Source organism: Rattus norvegicus, chromosome 17, assembly GCF_021556685.1.
Source record: "Rattus norvegicus strain SHRSP/BbbUtx chromosome 17, alternate assembly SHRSP_T2T, whole genome shotgun sequence".
NCBI classification, from domain to species: Eukaryota; Metazoa; Chordata; class Mammalia; order Rodentia; family Muridae; genus Rattus; species Rattus norvegicus.
Window position 1 is genome coordinate 89,854,265 of NC_141550.1, and position 18,483 is coordinate 89,872,747.

Genomic DNA, 18,483 nt, shown 5'->3' on the forward strand with positions numbered 1-18,483 from the left:
ACAGCCAATTGACAATGGTCGGTGAACTCTGGTGGATTTGGAGCAGGTCCATGTGGACGTTTTGGTGTTAGGCATCAGCGGTTTTAAACCTGGAAAATATACGGTGTCTGTGCCACATTTGGAAGTAGAAAGAAGGAGTTGTGAGCTCAGTGTCATAACCAGGAAGGCTTCAGGTCAAATTCGGCAGAGATGTGTCCAAGAGAGATGGCTTAATGGTTGGGAATGTTTGCTGATGTTGCCTAGGTCCCGAGATCCCTTCCCAGCACCCACACGGTGGCTCATAGCTGTCTTTATCTCCCTTTTCAGAGGATTCGATGCTGCCTTCTGAACTGCAGGCAGTGGGGCACACGTAGAGACGGGCAAGCAAACAAAATGCCCATACATAAAACTAAAAGTAATTTAAAGCCTGTTAATCTGGGATAGTGAAAATTGTATACATGCAAAAAAGCATGAATGTCTTTTAGAGAGGGTTCCTCTAACTCCCCAAAATAGATGTTCAGTGTCTGTCCGGTTACTTCCATAAGCTTGGGAGACATGCACATGCATGCTAGGAAAGGGTTAAAAATGTCTGCACCTCCTCCCACCTCTACAGCCACAGGCCACAGGGAAATGCAGGCAGCTGCACATGCACACACTGACACTCACGCTCTCAGGTAAGGAACCTGTTTTGCAAGTTTTCCTGGTTAAAAGTAGGTAGGGGGTTGGTGGGGGAGAAGAGCAGGAAACCTTAGAAGTGCGGCTTGAAGATTTTTCAAAGTAACTTTACCCAGCAGAGGGGCACACATGTGCCACTGTGAGGTTTTTTCCCTTCCTCTTCCACTGATTAAGTGCATTGTTAGACAGGGAGGGGCAGATTAACGAATGCCTATAATTTTGATCATTGTTTTCTGCAAAACATCTCAGGCTTTGAAAACGAAGCCACCGTGCTTTTTTTTTTCCCCCGGCTCCCTTGCTGCCAACAACACAAATTACACCGCGGAGATCCCAAGCCCGGCTGAGAAGGTTTCATTAATGAACAATTTCGGATGATTGTTTAAGTCTTTGCTTGACAGGTAACGTTGGCATGCAGGCAGGTGGGGTTAAGGTTGCCATGGAGATTTATGATGTCATGCTTGAAAGAGCATGTCAAGGCAGCCAGTTTAACAAGTAGTTACTCAAAAAGTCCTATAGGCTACGGGGAAGCTTTATGCAAATGAGGAGAGTTTCACTGGGAAAAACTAAAAGAAAACAGCGGAGACATGGAGGGGTTTTACCTGACAGCCGGGGGAAGGATGACCCCACAGACCATTAGATTCAGAAAGTTTCAGAAGATGAACTAGGATTTCTCCTCTCCCCTCTGCCTCACCTGTGGAGGGCTCGCTACAGGTAAATGCATGTTTTTTTTTCTCTGTTTGTTTTTTAGTTCCAGTTATTGCCAAAAGGTTATTTGGAAACACTGCGGTCTGTTGTGAGCCTTGTTCACTTGGCAGGAAGAATGGAGCCCGTACGCATGGCTTTTTCACACGGAGTGTTCCAGCTTCTGGGCTGTTTTAAGGGCTTTCGGGTGGTTGTTCTTGAATGAACTGAGATTTTCGAATAGAGCCGAAAAACAAGTGGTGTATTATGTGTTATGCTGATTGTGCCCAGGAAGAACGCTGCAGGAACGATAGAGAGACGTGCTCACAGGATGACTGAACATCAAGATACTGTATACATTTGTTGACTGTTAACAGATGCCGTGTGTGTGTGTGTGTGTGTGTGTGTGTGTGTGTGTGTGTGTGTGTGTGTGCGTGCATCTGAACGTAAGACTCTGGTAATTCTGGATTTCCATTTTGTAAAGTGTGAAGAAATAAAATCTTTGGGACATCTCAGAAATAACCTGGGACTCGGATTTACAAACGGCACCCTTTTGTTTTCAAGGGTGCCTGCATGTTTTGTTTCGTTTTTTTCATAAACACGTTCTCTAGGACTAGAAAAAAAAACAACAAGAACAATTAACCGTGCTGGAGTTACTAGTTTGTGAACTTTTAAGAAACTAGCTGTGGGTAGCAGGATGGATGGAAAAAAGAAGAGGGAAATGCTCAAAAGCTTGCTTCTGGGCAGAAGTCTGGTCACCTGGTGGAGAGGCAGGTGTGTAGCCTCTGGTGGCTACAGACCCCTCGGGTGGTAGCCAAGAAGACTCATCTCCTGCTGTTAACTCTTCTATGAGCAGTTAAGTTCTCCCTCTTCATGGGGAGAACTCATTTGTCTCTTTCCATAAATACAAGGATTAAAGTCTGGCCTCAAATTACCTGGAACTGGGAAACTAGGGACTTTTGCGATGAAAACTACTTAGAAGCCCAGAGCTAGGCTTTACGACGTTTTGAATATGTAAGCACGGAGTCTGAAAGGCTGCAGTCTGAGGATGTAGATTAGTCCCGGAATTAACATTCGGTTAAATCGTTACCAGTTAGCTCAGGAGGTGACAAAGGAGACTGAGTTCTGTTTTCCTCACTGCCTGTGTGACTGGGGAGAATAAATTCATACCCTTGAGCCTTGGTTTTCATACACTGAGGGTGACAGTCACAGTGTGGTGGCTGAGGGTGACAGTCATGGTGCAGTGGATCAGCTCTAAGCGTTGATGCCTCCCATATGATGGGTTGTTTTTGCTTAGGAGGCACGAGGCAATTCAGTGATTTCAGAGTTGCTTTTCCCTTCTTCTTTTTTCTATCCTCTTCATGTTTTTACAACAGCCAAGTAAAGACTTGTAGAGTCCATGTCTTGGATTTTGTAGATGAGTGATCCATGACTCAGAAGATGAAGAAAAGCAGAGCAAATTAAACTTCTGCAGATTCAGTACTGTTTCTCATTTAATGAATATAGAGAAAACGATTTTATCGTTAAAATCACTCCCAAGCAGCAAAAAAGCTGCTTGTTTGTCAAAGGAACAAATATATGTGTATGTGTGTATAATGCATGCATACATATATAATACATTTATATATTACAGAATCAATAGTGCTCGTGCTACTGTGTTTATAGAGAGGTGGCTGAAATCGTACAATTGCACTTTTTACTGATAACCTGTTCCTCAGAGTTCAGGCTACTGTAAACACTCACGGTTTGAGATTGCACCCACCTCACACTTTTCTGTGCTCCTCACGGTGATTGTTGAAGTGGAAACCAAGTCTCCCCAAAACTGTGGGTTGGTTCCTCATGATGCAGGAGTTCTAGGTAGCAACTCTTCGCTTCCTTTTTATTCTGAACTTAGGCACCTCCTCCCTTCTCTCCATCGCAGATGTCTGAACTCATGACTGGTCTCCATTTCAGGATCCTCCGGCTATTGTCTCTTGGGTGCTGGAATTACAGGTTTGCACAACATCTGGCTCATGAGTAACAACAGTGTTTCTAGTCAGGGGAAACACTCTGATAGCTCTGGACTTTCCTAAACACTTAAAAGTTCCAGGTTTTCAGAGCTGCCTAGACTCCATGCTGCCTGGAAAGGCTCTTAGCTTGGGTGGGCTCCCCTAGTTGATCCTAGACCCCCTTTGACATCTGTGCTGCTAAACTCTGAATGTGTTCACCGTTGATTAATGCCAGTGGTCATATGAATCCTGCTTTATGGCTGACTCCAGCCTCCAGTCCGATATGGGGAGCGGGGACTCTGGGGGGGCTGGTTATCTTATCTCCAGAGGAAAGATTTAAGTCCAAGCTTAAATCTTTATTTCATAATAGCGTCACGACAGAGATTTAACCCAGGGTAGAGAGTCTGCCTAGCTTGCAGTCCACCAGCAACAGAGACCCAGAGCTTCAGATACAGTTAGAATCACTGGTGAAGATTCCTTTTCTTTTTAAACTGGCTAACCACACAGTCACCTTGATCTCCATTACAAATAGTCATTGCCATCGGAACTATGCTGTATAAGTAACTAGTGATTGAGTCCTGTGGAGTTTGGAACACTGCGGTATTTGGTGAAGGTCAAAATCGGAAAGGGTTATGTGCAGGGTTTAAAGACTCTCGGTGCTTGGGTTCAAATCCTGCCTCCCTTACTTACCTGTAGCGGAAGTTTTCCCCTGGAGAGCATTCATAGATTGTTATATGCCAATCAGGAACGAGCGAATAGACTCTGTCTTAGGGATTCGACTCAGGCCGGTCCACACGCTAGGCAATCACTGTTCTACACACCCATGTCCCAACCTGAGCTCTAGAGATTTAAATGCCTCTTGATAAAGGAGTTAGTGGTCTTTCATATTGTATTATTGCTCTATGCCCTAGTGTGGGGAAAAAAAAATGTTACAAGAAGTTTGTCTTAGCTGGCTGTGGAGGAGGGAGAAGAGAGTGTTCTGTGTGGGAGGACAAAGTATTTCTAGACACTAATGACAGTCCAGGACTTTTTTATGTTATTTACCAATGAACTTTATTAGAAGCGTACGTGTGTACGTGCATGTATGTGTGCATGTGTGTGCGTGTACACTCCCATGTATGCGTTTGTTGGCTGTTGGCTCTGGGCCTCATCTGTACTAGGCAAGCTGTCTACCACTGGATAGTACAAATAGTCCCAAGCACCCATGTTCTGAAGCCACTGGAGAGTAATTTCCTTCTTTCTTTCTCTTTTTTTTTGGGAGGAGGGGGTAGAAAGAGTTTATTTCATCCTACAGCTTGTCCATCATCCAGTGAAGTCAGGGCAGGAATCTGGAGAGTAATTTCTAATTTGTTGTTTCTTAGTGTAGCTCTGGCTGTCCCGGAACTTACTCTGTAGACCAGGTGGGCCTCAAACTCCTTGAGATCCCCCTACCTCTGCCTACCCAGTGCCAGGCTTAGGGTCAGCTCTGTATCTCAGATAGATTCAAATTCATGATCTTCCTCTCTTAGGTGTTGGAATTAGATACCTAAACCAACGAGGAGCCTGACTTCTCAAAACCTCTTTATTTCAGAGACAGTCATCATCCATCACAAGAAAGCGCTGTCACGACAAGTGACATGGCCATGGCTTGTCCTCCTGGTAGGTGGCCACTGGCAGCAGAGTTGCAGTAGAGAGAGTAGAGAGATATACTCACCCTTGCATCATCAAACTGTGCTCACAGTTTCAACTGTTTACAGGATTGAGCCTTTCAGAGGAGACCAACGTCGGGACATAGTTTTATTGTACATAGTAAAGCATAAGGCCTATGGTTTGGGGAGCCATTTCATATTTTAATGTGAATTTCCCCCATAGATCTTTACAAAACCAATTGCCTTTTCATAAATCCCCCGACTTTCACCCTTAACCTGTAACTTTGTATGAGAGGAAATGTGGATAGATAGATTTTCACTTTTCTCCTTGGTAGAGGTGTGAAATTTAATGAGGCAAATCTGCTGATGGTGCCTCCTCTTCTTTTTCTCTTCCTACTTTCCTCTTCTTCCTCCTCTTCTTTCTCCCGATTTCCTCCTCATCCTCCTTTTTTTTTTTTTTTTTTTTTTTTTTTTGCATTCTGTAAATGGGACCTAGAGTCTGAAGCCTCCTAGGCAAGTTTATATCATTGAGCTCCAGGACAGTGCAATGAGATGCCTAATCACTCTCCTCTTATTGTTTATAACCAATGAAATAAGTCCTTCTTGGTTTATGACAACTGTTTGGCCTCGGAAAACTGGAGACCTTCAGAACTGTGAAATCTGGTGGGAAAAAATAAAACCAGGCCATCCTTAGTTGTGACAAAGAGGGCATCCTGGACCAGCTTTTTCCTGGAGACGGGGATCTCTGTTGTGTTTGCTTCGGAAAAGAGAGTACACAAGAGAATGAGTGTTGAGATCCCTGGCTGTGTGACTTGTAAGTACAAATGTAAAATGTTACCATGTAAAGAAATCCCTGTCCTGAGCTCTCCCAGAAAGGAATGAGCAGCTCATTTTATGGGGCCTGTCAGTTCTATTAGCCCAGAGTCCAGTGGGTGTTAGCATCTAGGCTCTTGCTCTATGTGCATCATGGCGGGACGCTGCATGACTTTGCCATTGTATAGTTATTGTACCTCCCATTCCTGGTTGGTTCTAATTTAAGGAACAGATGTGATACCATGCTTCCCACCCTCAATTCCTTTAGGGTTAGCAAATGCAGATAGTCACATTAGCCCCATACAATTGATGGCAGGTTTCCTTAGCACTGTGAGCCCCACACCCTACCTATCATGCTGTTGGCCCTGCCCAGTGTCCGGCTTAGATCACACAGGATGGAGAAAGCAAAGATCCTACCAGGGGAATGTCTGCACTGGGCGGCCATACGGACCTGTGGATCCTTCAGAGGAGGCTTGCTTTGACCATTCTTAGCATCGAAACAAACTGGTATCTCAGCTGCACCTGGAGTATCTAGGGAGCAGCCTCATGGTCCCATGGGCATTTGCTCTCTTCGATGTTGAGAACATTTGTGAACTCCACTCAGGGTATCGGGAGGACATCACATCGCGTTTTCCACGATAGACACGTCATAGCTGTCATTTGGCTTTCTGTGGCACAGGAGCAAATTTGTTTTGTAATTGTCTCTGAATTCTGCATAAGGAAGTTGCATAGATTCCCCTCTCCATCGGCGTTAGTATTTAATTCCTTTCTTATATTAAGTTATATGACTGTTGAAGAAAGTGCCTTAAGTGATTGTCTCATGAAAGACAATTTTCAGTCTTCTCTTTTTGCAGTATGTGTGTGTCCATATATATATGTATGAGTGTGTGTGTTATATTGTGTATTTGCATGAGTGTTGAGGTCTGTGTTCATGAGTATGTGTGTCCATTTGTGTGTCCTTGTGTGTGGTATGGTGTGTGTGTCCTTGTGTTCATGAGTGTGTGTGTTGTGGTGTGTGTGTGTATAATATATTTATGAGTGTGTGTCTGTTTGTATATGAATATGTGTGGTATGTGTGTGTCCATGTGTGTATTTGTGTGTGTGTGTGTGTGTATTGCATCATCTGTATATATGTCACAGTGTGTTGTATTGTGCATGTGTGTGCATGAGTGTATGCATATCTCTTTGTATAAGTGTGTGTGTGGTGTGTGTTTTCATGAATGTATGTGTTGTGGTATGTGTTTTTATGCATGAGTGTGTGTCTATCTGTATCTAAGTGTGTGTGGTATGTTTTGAGTATATGTGTATGAATGTGTGTGTTGGGTTGTATGTATGAGTGTGTATATGCAAGAGCTATAAACTGACTTAGAACAATTCTGTTTTAACAGCAGATATCAAAGTGGTCCCATAATATCTTAACCTGGCCTTTTAGAACTGTTTAGATTCCCGATTTTTTTTTTTTTTTTTTGGTTTTTGTTTTGTTTGTTTCCCTGTTGCAAGACTTACTGTGGTGACCCTCCTTGTATCTATAAACATACCAGCACATCTAAAGGGCAAATTTCTGAAAGTTAAGTCAGATGACCAGTGTTGAAAGATAGTAAAAAATACTGGTTAGTATTGTGAATGGGGGTGTTGGGAATGTCACAAGGAATGGTCCATCACTCCCACATGACCCAGTCATAGTGGTCATGAAGTGATGGAAACCCTAGATGCAGATAGGAACATGTGACCAAGTTAGGCTAACCAAGCAATGCAGTACATTGTGTAGTCTCAACACACGGAAGAAAACTTGGGGAGAGATTTGAAGCTCCAGCTCTCTGCTGCTGTTGCTGTGGTTGTTGCTGTCCTTTCTCTGTGTAGTCTTGGCTGTCCTGGAACTCACTCTGAAGATCAGGCTGGCTTGGAAGGATCCCCCTGCCTTGGCTTCCCAAGTGCTGGGATTAAAGGCATGCACCATCGCCATAGGTTCCAACTCTTTCTTAAAAGGTGTGCAGAACCTGTCCATCCTCGAGTGTAGTGGGATTGCTTTGCATGTCCGTTGGCACAAACCAGTGCTGTCCCCACGGTATCTGCGTTTTCTCCTTTCTTCTCAGTAACTGCTCATGAAACTCCCTCTTATCCAGAGACATCATGGCTCCGCACCTAATGTAAACACACCTCGATACAGTATTCCATGACTGTGCACACACTTGCGATCAGTCGGTTAACCCAGAGAGATTCACGAGAAGCAACTCAGTGTAGAACAACTCACTTTAGAGGTGAAAGAGGAAGGTCACAACTGTGATGGGCAAATCAAGGGAAAGCCAAAATTGAAGCAATTTCATTAAAGAGAATATAATGACTGTCACCGTGGGAGGAGGTAGGTGACTTCTAAGCCAAATATAGCTTTTATAAATCATTAGAAAAAAATGGGCCAAGCTTCCTATATTGTGGTATAAACATGATATTTTCTTCCTTCAAATATTAAATAGCATAGGTTTAAAAAATATTTTAAAATCATGTATGTTATGAAGGTGGGCAGACATGTGGCATAGTGGGCTTGTGGAATTCAAAGGACAGCTTTTGGGGAGTCATTTACTGTCTTCCACCACGTAGACTCTGGAGATTGAACTTAGGCCTTGAGTCTTGGCCATGAGGGCCTTGGCCTGCTGAACCCCTTTGCCAGCCCAGAGTTTTTATGGCATCCAGATACACCGAAATTAAATTTTATGCATTCCAATTCATACTAATCCAACACAATTAAACCTTTCCTGGTATATATATCCAGGGGTCACTGAAAATAAATGTGTTAGAGCTGGAGAGATGACTCAGTGGTTAAGAGCACTGACTGCTCTTCCAGAGGTCCTGAGTTCAATTCTCAGCAGCCACATGGTGGCTCACAACCATCTGTAATGAGATCTGATGCCCTCTTCCAGTGTGTCTGAAGCCAGCTATAGTGTACTTACATACATAAAAAAAGTTTAAATGTTAAGAGTGGAATTCCCACACGCATCACTACCTGTCAGCAACATCACACAGTTACATCTATTACAGTTATCGTCTTCTAAATAAAGAAGCATCTGTATGTATGAGTAGATGCATGAGTAGGCTATGAAGACGACTCAACAGGTAAAGATGGCTGCCTGCAAATCTGCTGACCTGAGTTCACTCCCTGGGACCTATATGGTGGAAGGAGAGAAGACCCTCCAATAATTTGTCCTCTAACCTCCACATGTGCCTGTAGCAACTCGACTGCAGACACACAGCACCCACAATTAAACAAATTAGCAAACATTTAAAAAAGAGGTGCATATAAAAATTGGTACCAAGACTGAGAGTAAGGGAGAGTCTTGATTCTAAAGGGAAGGGAGGGGGGATTTGAACTCAGCAACTCCAGCATGGGGAGTCAATGGAATTCCCTAATGTACTCATATCTAAGAATGTAAATCACATTTGCTTTAAGAAGTGATCTGTTGAGGGGTCAGATTTCAGATGCTATAATGAGTTGGAGATTTACCTCCAGCTTCCTGGGTACAGCGTTTTCCTTTGTATCTCCTCCCATCAGCCACTGGGGCGTGCAGAATTGAAAGGGGTGGGAAGAGACACTGAGTCAGGCCTAGGGATTACTTGTGAGGCCTGTTGGACGCAACCGTGAAGCAACTCTCTTCCCAGTGTTATAGGTCAGGAACCTGTTCTCTGTGGACAGACCCCCTGATTTCCCCAGAAAGTGAACCCAGAGGATGGCTCACAGAGCACAGAGGCCCTGAGCCTGTACACGTAGGCACACATTTCTTGTTTTCCTGTAGGATTTCAGAAGTGTTCACTGGAATGGAGGAGACAGTTTAGGCAACTTCTGTAGTGAGAAATAAGACCAGGTGAGAGATAGCTGACCCGGGCTGCGGCTGTAGAAAACCTTTGTAACGATCTCTGGAAGTTTCCATAAAATACTAAACTTGGGGTTGGGGGCTATAGCACAGTGACAGAGAAAGGATTCTCCATGTACCATCTCCCTGACTGTAAAACAGAAAATAAAACAAGAGTCAAAATTAAAATTACCAAATGTATAGAATCAGGTGATTTTCACATAAAATAAAATTTCTCATATCCACCCATCCATGTGACACACAGTAACACATCGCAGCTTCCACGGCGAGATGTTTTTTCTTATTATTTATTATTATTTCTTCTTCTTCTTCTTCTTCTTCTTCTTCTTCTTCTTCTTCTTCTTCTTCTTCTTCTTCTTCTTCTTCTGCTTCTTCTTCTTCTTCTTCTTCTTCTTCTTCTGCTTCTTCTTCTTCTTCTTCTTCTTCTTCTGCTTCTTCTTCTTCTTCTGCTTCTTCTTCTGCTTCTTCTTCTTCTTCTTCTTCTTCTTCTTCTTCTTCTTCTTCTTCTTCTTCTTTTTTGTTTCTTTTGGGGGATTGCAAGGGCAGAGGCTAGATATGGAGGGCAGATGAGTGGGATTGAAGTACATGGTGTGAAATTCACAAAGAGTCAACAAAAAGTTAAAAAAAATTCTTATATATCATGAACAGCAACAAAACCAAAACCCAAGAAAAACCACTAATATATAAACATAGCATTAAGAAACCTGGGGCTTAACTTCTTTTCGGAAAGTGCGCTAATGTCAAGTAATGACAAGGCCCAGGTTTGGGGGTGGGCATCAAGCTCCACTTTCTGTTCCATTCCTGTCTTCCTCACCCACGTGACCCTGTTCTAGACACTCGAACTGGTGTCTTGAACTCTTAGAGATCCTCCTGCTTCTGCCTTCTGAATACTGATTTTTTTTTATTTTATTTTGTTTTGTTTAGGGGGTGGTTGTATGTTTGTTTGATTGATTTCCAAGACAGGGTTTCTGTCTGACAATTGTGTCCTATTTTTCCTGGTGGCATCATGCTGCCACAGGGGGAATCTCACCTTTGTTGCTGGACAGATTTAGTCAGAGTTCTGGTATTTGGTATTTGTGTGCTCTTGAGCAGGGCACACTCTACATAAGCGTCTGTGTTTATTGCTCCGAGAGATCACCCGGATTCAAGGTGTGAGGAGTACTTGGCCCAGTGTGCTCGAACCCAGCAACAACTCACTGAAATATCCCATGGCGTTTTTAGGAGGAAGAATGGCTCTTTGCCCAATGTCTCAGTTATTCTGAGGTAGTTCAGGTTGGGAGGACCCGACCCCCACAGCGAGCAGCTACAGGAATCATCTTAGCAACATAAAAAGAGGGTCTCAGACTACAGTTTATGTGTTTAGGCATGTGAGTTATTTTCTTTTCTTCGTTCATTGTTTTAGAAATAGAGTCTTTCTAACTAACCTTAGTTGGCCTTTAATTCACTATGTAGACCATACTGGTCTCGAACTCTTAGAGATCCTCCTGCTTCTGCCTTCTGAGCACTGATTTTTTTTTTTATGTTATTTTGTTTTGTTTAGGGAGTGGTTGTATGTTTGTTTGATTGATTTTCAAGACAGGGTTTTTCTCTGAAACTCTGACTGTCCTGGAACTCAAGAGATCTCTGGCTTCTGGGTGCTAGGAAGAGCTGCCCTTCTGAGCACTAAGACTAAAGGTGTGGTGCGCCACCACCCCATCTTTATACTAACCACAGTGGCCTCATTCTCACACCTAACATCGCATGCTTGCCGTTCAGGGTGCTCTCTGCCACTGTCATTTTGTTATTCACTGTGGCTGGAAACAAATCACTTGAGGAAGAGGGTCTATTGTGTAGAGAATTTCAGGTTGATCCAAATCCCACAAAAGAAATAAAGAGATCTACATGGGAAAAAGCCATCCTAGAAATGAACAAAGCTTGGGTGTTTTAGGAGAAAGAATACCCGGGGCAGAGATTCCAAGGAGCAGAGTACCTGTCCATTGAAAAACTCAGGTGACCCAGGAGAGGTGGCTGCAGTTCCTGAGCGACAGTTCAGACTTTGGAATATTCCTTCCTGTAGCTCAGAGTGATAATAGTGATAATAGTCTTAGCTTTTGTTCAACTGTTACTGTATGGAGAGCCGCCTAAGCAGGAGGCACTCCCATTGAGCCTATGTCCTTTCCTTTCAGTGCAGCTATCCTCAGAGGAACACTAGAATTGTGTGTGTGTGTGTGTGTGTGTGTGTCCTTAAGCCAGCATTTCACAGAGTTCTGAGGAATTTGTCTGTCATTTGTGTGTCCAGGTCTCATGCCTGCCATGCCTGGTATTCATAAACACAGTTCTATTTTCTGGTCTGTTTTTCCTTATTTATTTATTTATTTATTTATTTATTTATTTATTTATTTATTTATTTATTTATTTGTTATGTATACATCATACAGCTTTCTGCCTGCATGTAGGCCTGCAAACCAGAAGAGGGCATCGGATCTCAATACGGATGTTTGTGAGCCACCATGTGGTTGCTGGGAATTGAACTCAGGACATCTGGAAGAGCAGACAGTGCTCTTAACCTCTGAGCCATCTCTCCAGCCCCCTTTTTCTATTTCTAAACACATTCAGAAAGTTCGCTGTGGCTACTGAAGTGTTTCCTTTGGACCACAAAACAAGGTAACCAGGGGTGCAAGATACCCAGCATGCAAAGTGCACAGAAGGCCATGATGCCCAAATGATGACACATCTACGTTAGGTTCCTGGTCAGGGTTGTTCCAGTGACATGATAATACCCCTGACCTTTGGCTCATCATCTGCTCTCTACTGAAGAAGAGAATTCAGTAATAAATATTTGAGAGAATTTGCTGAAGCTTTTCCTGCAACCTGGCTAACGCCAACGCACTTAATGTACCCTGCAAAGACTGGCAAAGAGTCAGGAGTGTAGACTGTTTTTTATGGTTTTGCTTTTGTTCTGGCATCAAATCCAGGCCCTCACAGGCTAAGCATGTGCTCTACTCCCAGTACTGGGCTCCCAGCATCGTGAAGTCCCTCTGACACCTTCAGCACTGGGCTTTGGCCATTTTGGACTTGTTTGTGACAATTACTGGCAAGTTCATAAGGTAGCACTTAACTCCCACACTTTCCAGGCAAGGAGGGAAGTGGGTTTTGAACTGATGCAGCCTGGATTCCTTTTGCCCCTAGGAGCCAGAGTGGATCTGAAAGTTGGTTTATATAGCTTCAGAGACCAGGATAGTAAGTAGCCAGGAGAGGTGGGTGGTTGAGGCCATCTCATCAGAAGTCCGGGGTTGGGGTAAGGATGGCCCTGGGTGGTTCTCAAATACTTGGATGTCAGTTTGTTTAACTCTTTATATGAATGGTTATTGCTGAAGTTCCCAGTTGATGAGGCGGTGCTGGTCAGTTGATGGTGATTTACTCAAAGTTCTGTCTCCAATCCAGTGTTCATGAACTATCCCGGCATATACACAGGGAGCTAGAAACGGCCCCTTCCCTTGTAGGCCCCTTCCCATGCATTTCCTCCAGTTGTCTTTGATGACGGGTAGGTGGGTGGAGCCTATTGGCCAAGGGAAATGTGTGTTAGAGACTCATTCTTCCTAGGACTTTGGTGTCCTCCTCCAAGTATGGTAAAACTCCACCCATACTCCATTTGCATAGAAGTGGGAAAAAAAACCAGTATTTCCACTCCCATTCCTGAACTTGCCTGCCTGCCTGCCTGCCTGTATGTCTGTCTGTTTGTGGGTTGTGGCCGGCCAGCTAGTTGGACGAATGGACTAGGCTGCTGTCCAGCTGCACTCGGAGGGGGCAGGACCTGCCACTCATGGGCCCGGCCCTTTTCTGCTCAGAGAGAGCTAAGGTCTGGCTGATAGCCACAGCTGGACCTGGACATGGGACGTTCAGCACGCTCTTCACGAGAAAGGCCGAGGAGGGAAACAGGCCTTGGGTATTTCTGCTGTGGAGGGCACCATGGCCCAGCAGGCAGGAGACAGGTACAGACATCACATGGTTCTAGGGGGGTTGTCTCCCTTCCAGGTGTCTCTAAACTGCTGTGTCATGTTTCTGATTCCTGGCTTCTTTGTCCTGAGTGTGAACCAGGGAAGGTTGGAGGTCATATGGTTACTTTTAAATTAAATTATAGTTCTCAGGCCCAAGTTGATTGTTCTCAGTTGCTAAATCTTGTTCAGTGATAACCAAATTGTTGTCCTTTATTGTGAAAAACATAACCTTAATTTCCTTCAAAAAAAGTAGGAAGCCTTTCTCTTGGTGATCATGGGGCACTTCTAACTAAAGTGCACCTCACCTCACCTTGCTGGATTCTGAACCCAGACTGTGGGCACCTGGTTTAGAAGTGCAGCTGCTTAGCACGTGGGTGGCTCTCACCTAAAAATCTGGGCTTGAGCCGAGATGAGAGAGTTCAGGGCCTGCCTGGATACTGACTAAGACCTTACTGCCAAAAATAAAAAAAAAAAAAAAAAAAGGAAAGGAAGGAAGGAAGGAAGGGAGAGAGAGAGAGAGAGAGAGAGAGAGAGAGAGAGAGAGAGAGAGGAGGGAGGAAGGAAGGAAGGAAGGAAGGAAGGAAAAGAAAAAAGAAACAAAACACAAAAACAAAACCCACCTCCAAACTAGTTTTGTCAGGAATCAAGAGACACAGATCTCTTTGGCTTCCTTTGTTCTCCGCCAATATGTCTGGTAGTTCTTTTGTGTTTGCAGTAGTGGGCATAGAACCCCCAGCCTTGGGTAAGCTAGGCAAAGAGCTCTACCACTGCTGGGCCCAAAAGTTTCTTAAATCTTACGGAGCTGCGGACTGTCTCACCGCCGCAATGGGAAGACAAAGCCTGAGCAAGTTCCATCCTGTTCCTGCCTGACTTAGAACCCTGTATTGATCTGGGCAAGGGCCCTGTAGTCCTGGGAGGTTGGGCAGGAGAAGCCGCAAGGCTCCGCGGTACTGGGCAAACTGATCAGCTGTGTCCTGTGAGGAAAGAGATGTTTGGCACCGTGGAGGCAGGAGAGGGATTTTGTAGAAGCTCATGTAGAGAAAAAGTAAAACTTCAAACCAAGAAAGCCCTGAAATGAGATTCGTTTGGTGTATTTCTGATCGGTTATTTCATGGAGCTGTGTTTTGAATGACAGAATTATGCTTTGGGACAAAACCTCATGAAACGGAGATAGTTAACAGGTCTGAGACAGGAACACAGTAAAAAAAATGAAAAGAAAGAAATTTCCTGAAGGGACAGAATGGACTGTACTGTAGTTCCCACAAGCCTGAGTAGATACCATGACCTGGGGAATATGAGGATTTGCTTTGTGGTGTGTGTGTGTGTGTGTGTGTGTGTGTGTGTGTGTGTGTATGTACATGTATGTGGAGATGCACACACAAGTAAGTATATGTGTGCATTAGAACATTCAAATGTGGGATTGGGGATTTAGCTCAGTGGTAGAGCGTTTGCCTAGCAAGCGCAAGGCCCTGGGTTCGGTCCCCACCTCCGAAAAAAAGAACCAAAAAAAAAAAAAAAAAAAGAACATTCAAATGTTCAGTTTAGACTACACTGCTGAAGTCCGTGATGAAAGTCAATTCCTTGGCTAGTGTACTTTCTTGAGACATATTTTTTTGGCCAAGATGGTCCTGAGCGCAAGGAAGCAGGGCAAACTAGGGAGTGCTGGACCTGTGTAGAGTAAGGAACTAGCAAGGCAGGTGATCAGGTCAGAGGTAAGGAAGAAGTTATTCACTTATATGGAAAGGAGGCAAAAGGCCCAGGGACTTAGAAGGACTGTAAAATTACCTTTGACTGGGGGAAACACGTGGTGTATCTAAATGAGTGGCTAGGACTAAGATTCGGCTGATTGAAACTCATGCTGACATCTGACTGCCATCTGGTTGTGTTGTGAAGAGGGTTGTGGGCTTCTCTGGGCCCAGGTTGATTCTTGAAGGGCTGGATTAGTTACTGGGGGAAGCAGGTCATTGTAAAGCTGTTTCTCTCTTGTCGCCTACATGCATACACTTGTTCTAACACTTTCCACTGTGAGTTGAAGCAGCACAAAACCCTCTGTGGCCTGCATTCTGACAGCTTCCCATCTTCTAGAGCATAGACCAAAACAAACTTTTCTTCTGGCTGCATGTGCCACCTAGTTAATTCTTCTCAGTCTTGATCTGATTATCAATTCAGGGCACACATAACTCAGACAATCTCAGGCCTCAGAGACTAAAGGTTAACTAGATCAACCCTGAATGATAGTGGCGGGGGGTAGTCCTAAGGCTATATAGCTCGAGTGTCTTCTCCCAGGACTTAGAGGAAGCCAGGGATGCAGAATCTGGGGTCCGTCTTCCAGGGGACATGTTATACTACTGATTTGTGACTTTCTGAAGGGAAGACAAATGGTCGTGGACAGGGGACTTAGATGCTCACCCCGATGTATGTCTTATATGCCAGTATTCTATAAATCAGAATTCTAGCTTCTGATTCCGGTCCTACCTCCTTACTCTTTTCTGTCCCTTCAGGTAGTCATAGTGGCTGAGTGGGGTCCTCTACTTGTGTTTTGTTTTGTTTTTTAATTTTATGTGTGTGAGTGTGTGTGTGAATGCACATGCATGCGTGCATGTCTGTGTGTGTCTGTGTATGTGAGGCCAACTCTTGAGGAGGCTGGGGACGCCCTGTAGCTGGAGTTTTGGGCATTTGTGAGTTGACTTCCAGGAGTGCTAGGAACTAGACTCGAGACATCCGTAAGAGCAGTACAAACTCTTCGCCACTGCACCATTTCTCCAGCCCCTGTTCACAAGTGTTTTAAGGTTTCTGATGGTGAGTGCTGTCCACTGCAAGTGTTATATACAGACAGATTCTAGATTGGGAAGGTGAAGTAACAAGTAATTTTACAGTGAGTGCTAGGGAGTGGCTTTGGATATGCTAGGCAAGCATTTTTCCTCCGAGCTGTCCCATACTGGGTCTTCTGAGACAAGGTTTTACTATAAAGCACAGGCTGGTCTTGAATACTAAATCCTGCTGCCTCCCAAGTGCTGCCTTGACAGGGATGCCCCAACATATCCAGTAAATGAGAGTATCATCCATGATTAATTAGTGTGGCCTCTAAACCCAAAAAGCAGAGGTTCACAGGTTCGCGCAAAGAGGTGTACACACACACATGCTCATGCTCTGGAGGTGACACAGGATCTTTGAAACCCTGACTGGCTTTGAAACTCTGGGGCCAATAGCAGTATAAGGTGAAAAGCAGCGTGAAAAGGTGAATCTGTAAAAGGCTCAGCTGAACCTTCGGCCTCAGGCATCCAGTGTGCAGTGCCTGTGCTACTGTGAGGAGTGATTCCTGGCATTCCTTGGCTTAGGCGTTACTGTGTCAGGGGACCTGAAGATGCCTATCAGCGCAGTATCATCTGGTGCCTTTTCCCAGAAGGTTCTTCTGCTTCCCAGCCCAGGCCTCCAGGGCAGCTCTGTAGTTGAAGAACTACCTGGTTGGAGCAAAGACAGACTAGAGCAAGGGATTAACTTGCTTAAAGCGACCAGGAAGTTAAAGAAATAGAGAACAATGCCTGTGTGGGAGTGGGTGTGTCCACAAGCAGGAAGGAGCATGTCCACAAGTTAAGTTCACAGGACTTCTTAGAGGTTTGCCACATCATCTGAAATTACCCAGACAGGAACGTCTTCAGAATACCTGTAACTAACTATGGGCTGTACTTACGAGCCCTTTCTAGAAAGTCCTAGAACAGTCATTCTCAACCTGTGGGTTGTGACCCCTTTTGGGGGTTAAATAACGTTTCACAGGGGTCGCATATCAGATATCTTGTATATCTGATATTTATATCCCAATTCATAACAGTAGCAAAATTACAGAATAGCAACAAAATAATTTTATGGTTGGGGGTCACCACAACATGAGGAACTGTATTAAAGATCACAGCACTAGGAAGGTTGAGAAACACTGCTCCAGAGCTTGAAACTGAACCTTCTATTTCAACCACATTTACTCTCTGGGAGCCTGAGCAGGTTTTAAGGGGACAAATTCATCAGAGGCATGTACCTCCATGGCTGTTCCACCCAGACAGAAGGACAGGCACGAAGCAGAATCAAAGAAGTCCCCACCTCCTTCTGGGCCCAGTGGGCCCAGAGCCCAACACACACACACACACGCACACGCACACACACTCACAAACACATACACATGCTCACACACACATACACTCACACACTCACACATACATATACTCACACACATACACTCGCACACTCACACACACATATACTCACACACATACACTCACACACTCACACACATATACTCACACACACATACACTCGCACACTCACACACACATACTCACACACACATACACTCTACACTCACACACACATACACTCGCACACTCACACACACATACTCACACACACATACACTCGCACACTCACACAACACACATACTCACACACTCACACACACATATTCACACACACATACTCACACACTCACACATGTTCACACACTCACACACATTCACGAACACACACGCTCACACACACTCACATATACTCATACACAGACTCTTACACACACACTCACACACTCAAACACATACACATGCACACACACGTACACTCACACACTCACACACATATATACTCACATTCACAAACACACACGCTCACACACATGCATACTCACTCACACACAGACTCTCACTCACACACTCACATGCCCAATGCCATCCTCTATGCTCTGGCTCAGGTGCCAAAGATGCTCCTTTGGAGCATCCTCCAAAGAGCTCAGGTGCCTCCACTAGGGATTTTCCCAGGGCTAAAACCTCCAGCGCTCTGCATTCCCGGATGCAGGCCTCCCTTGTGTTTGTTTTTCTCGCCTTGTAAAGACAACAGA

The 18,483-nt window shown here is 44.5% G+C and overlaps 1 protein-coding gene and 1 long non-coding RNA gene across 34 annotated transcripts in view; both read left to right on the forward strand.

Moving 5' to 3' along the window:
• Window positions 1–18,483, forward strand: part of Etl4 (enhancer trap locus 4) — an 817,363-nt gene that overhangs the window by 552,052 nt on the left and 246,828 nt on the right. For 7 of the 33 annotated variants that reach the window (XM_087590295.1, XM_087590296.1, XM_087590298.1 and 4 more), the window contains exon 1: window positions 1,046–1,365. The gene's annotated coding sequence lies outside the window, so the exon portion shown is untranslated. 33 annotated transcript variants of the gene reach the window in all.
• Window positions 593–1,854, forward strand: LOC148000311 (uncharacterized). The gene is made up of 3 exons (XR_015641924.1): window positions 593–653; window positions 904–1,052; window positions 1,403–1,854. It is a non-coding gene; the product is annotated as an uncharacterized LOC148000311 (long non-coding RNA).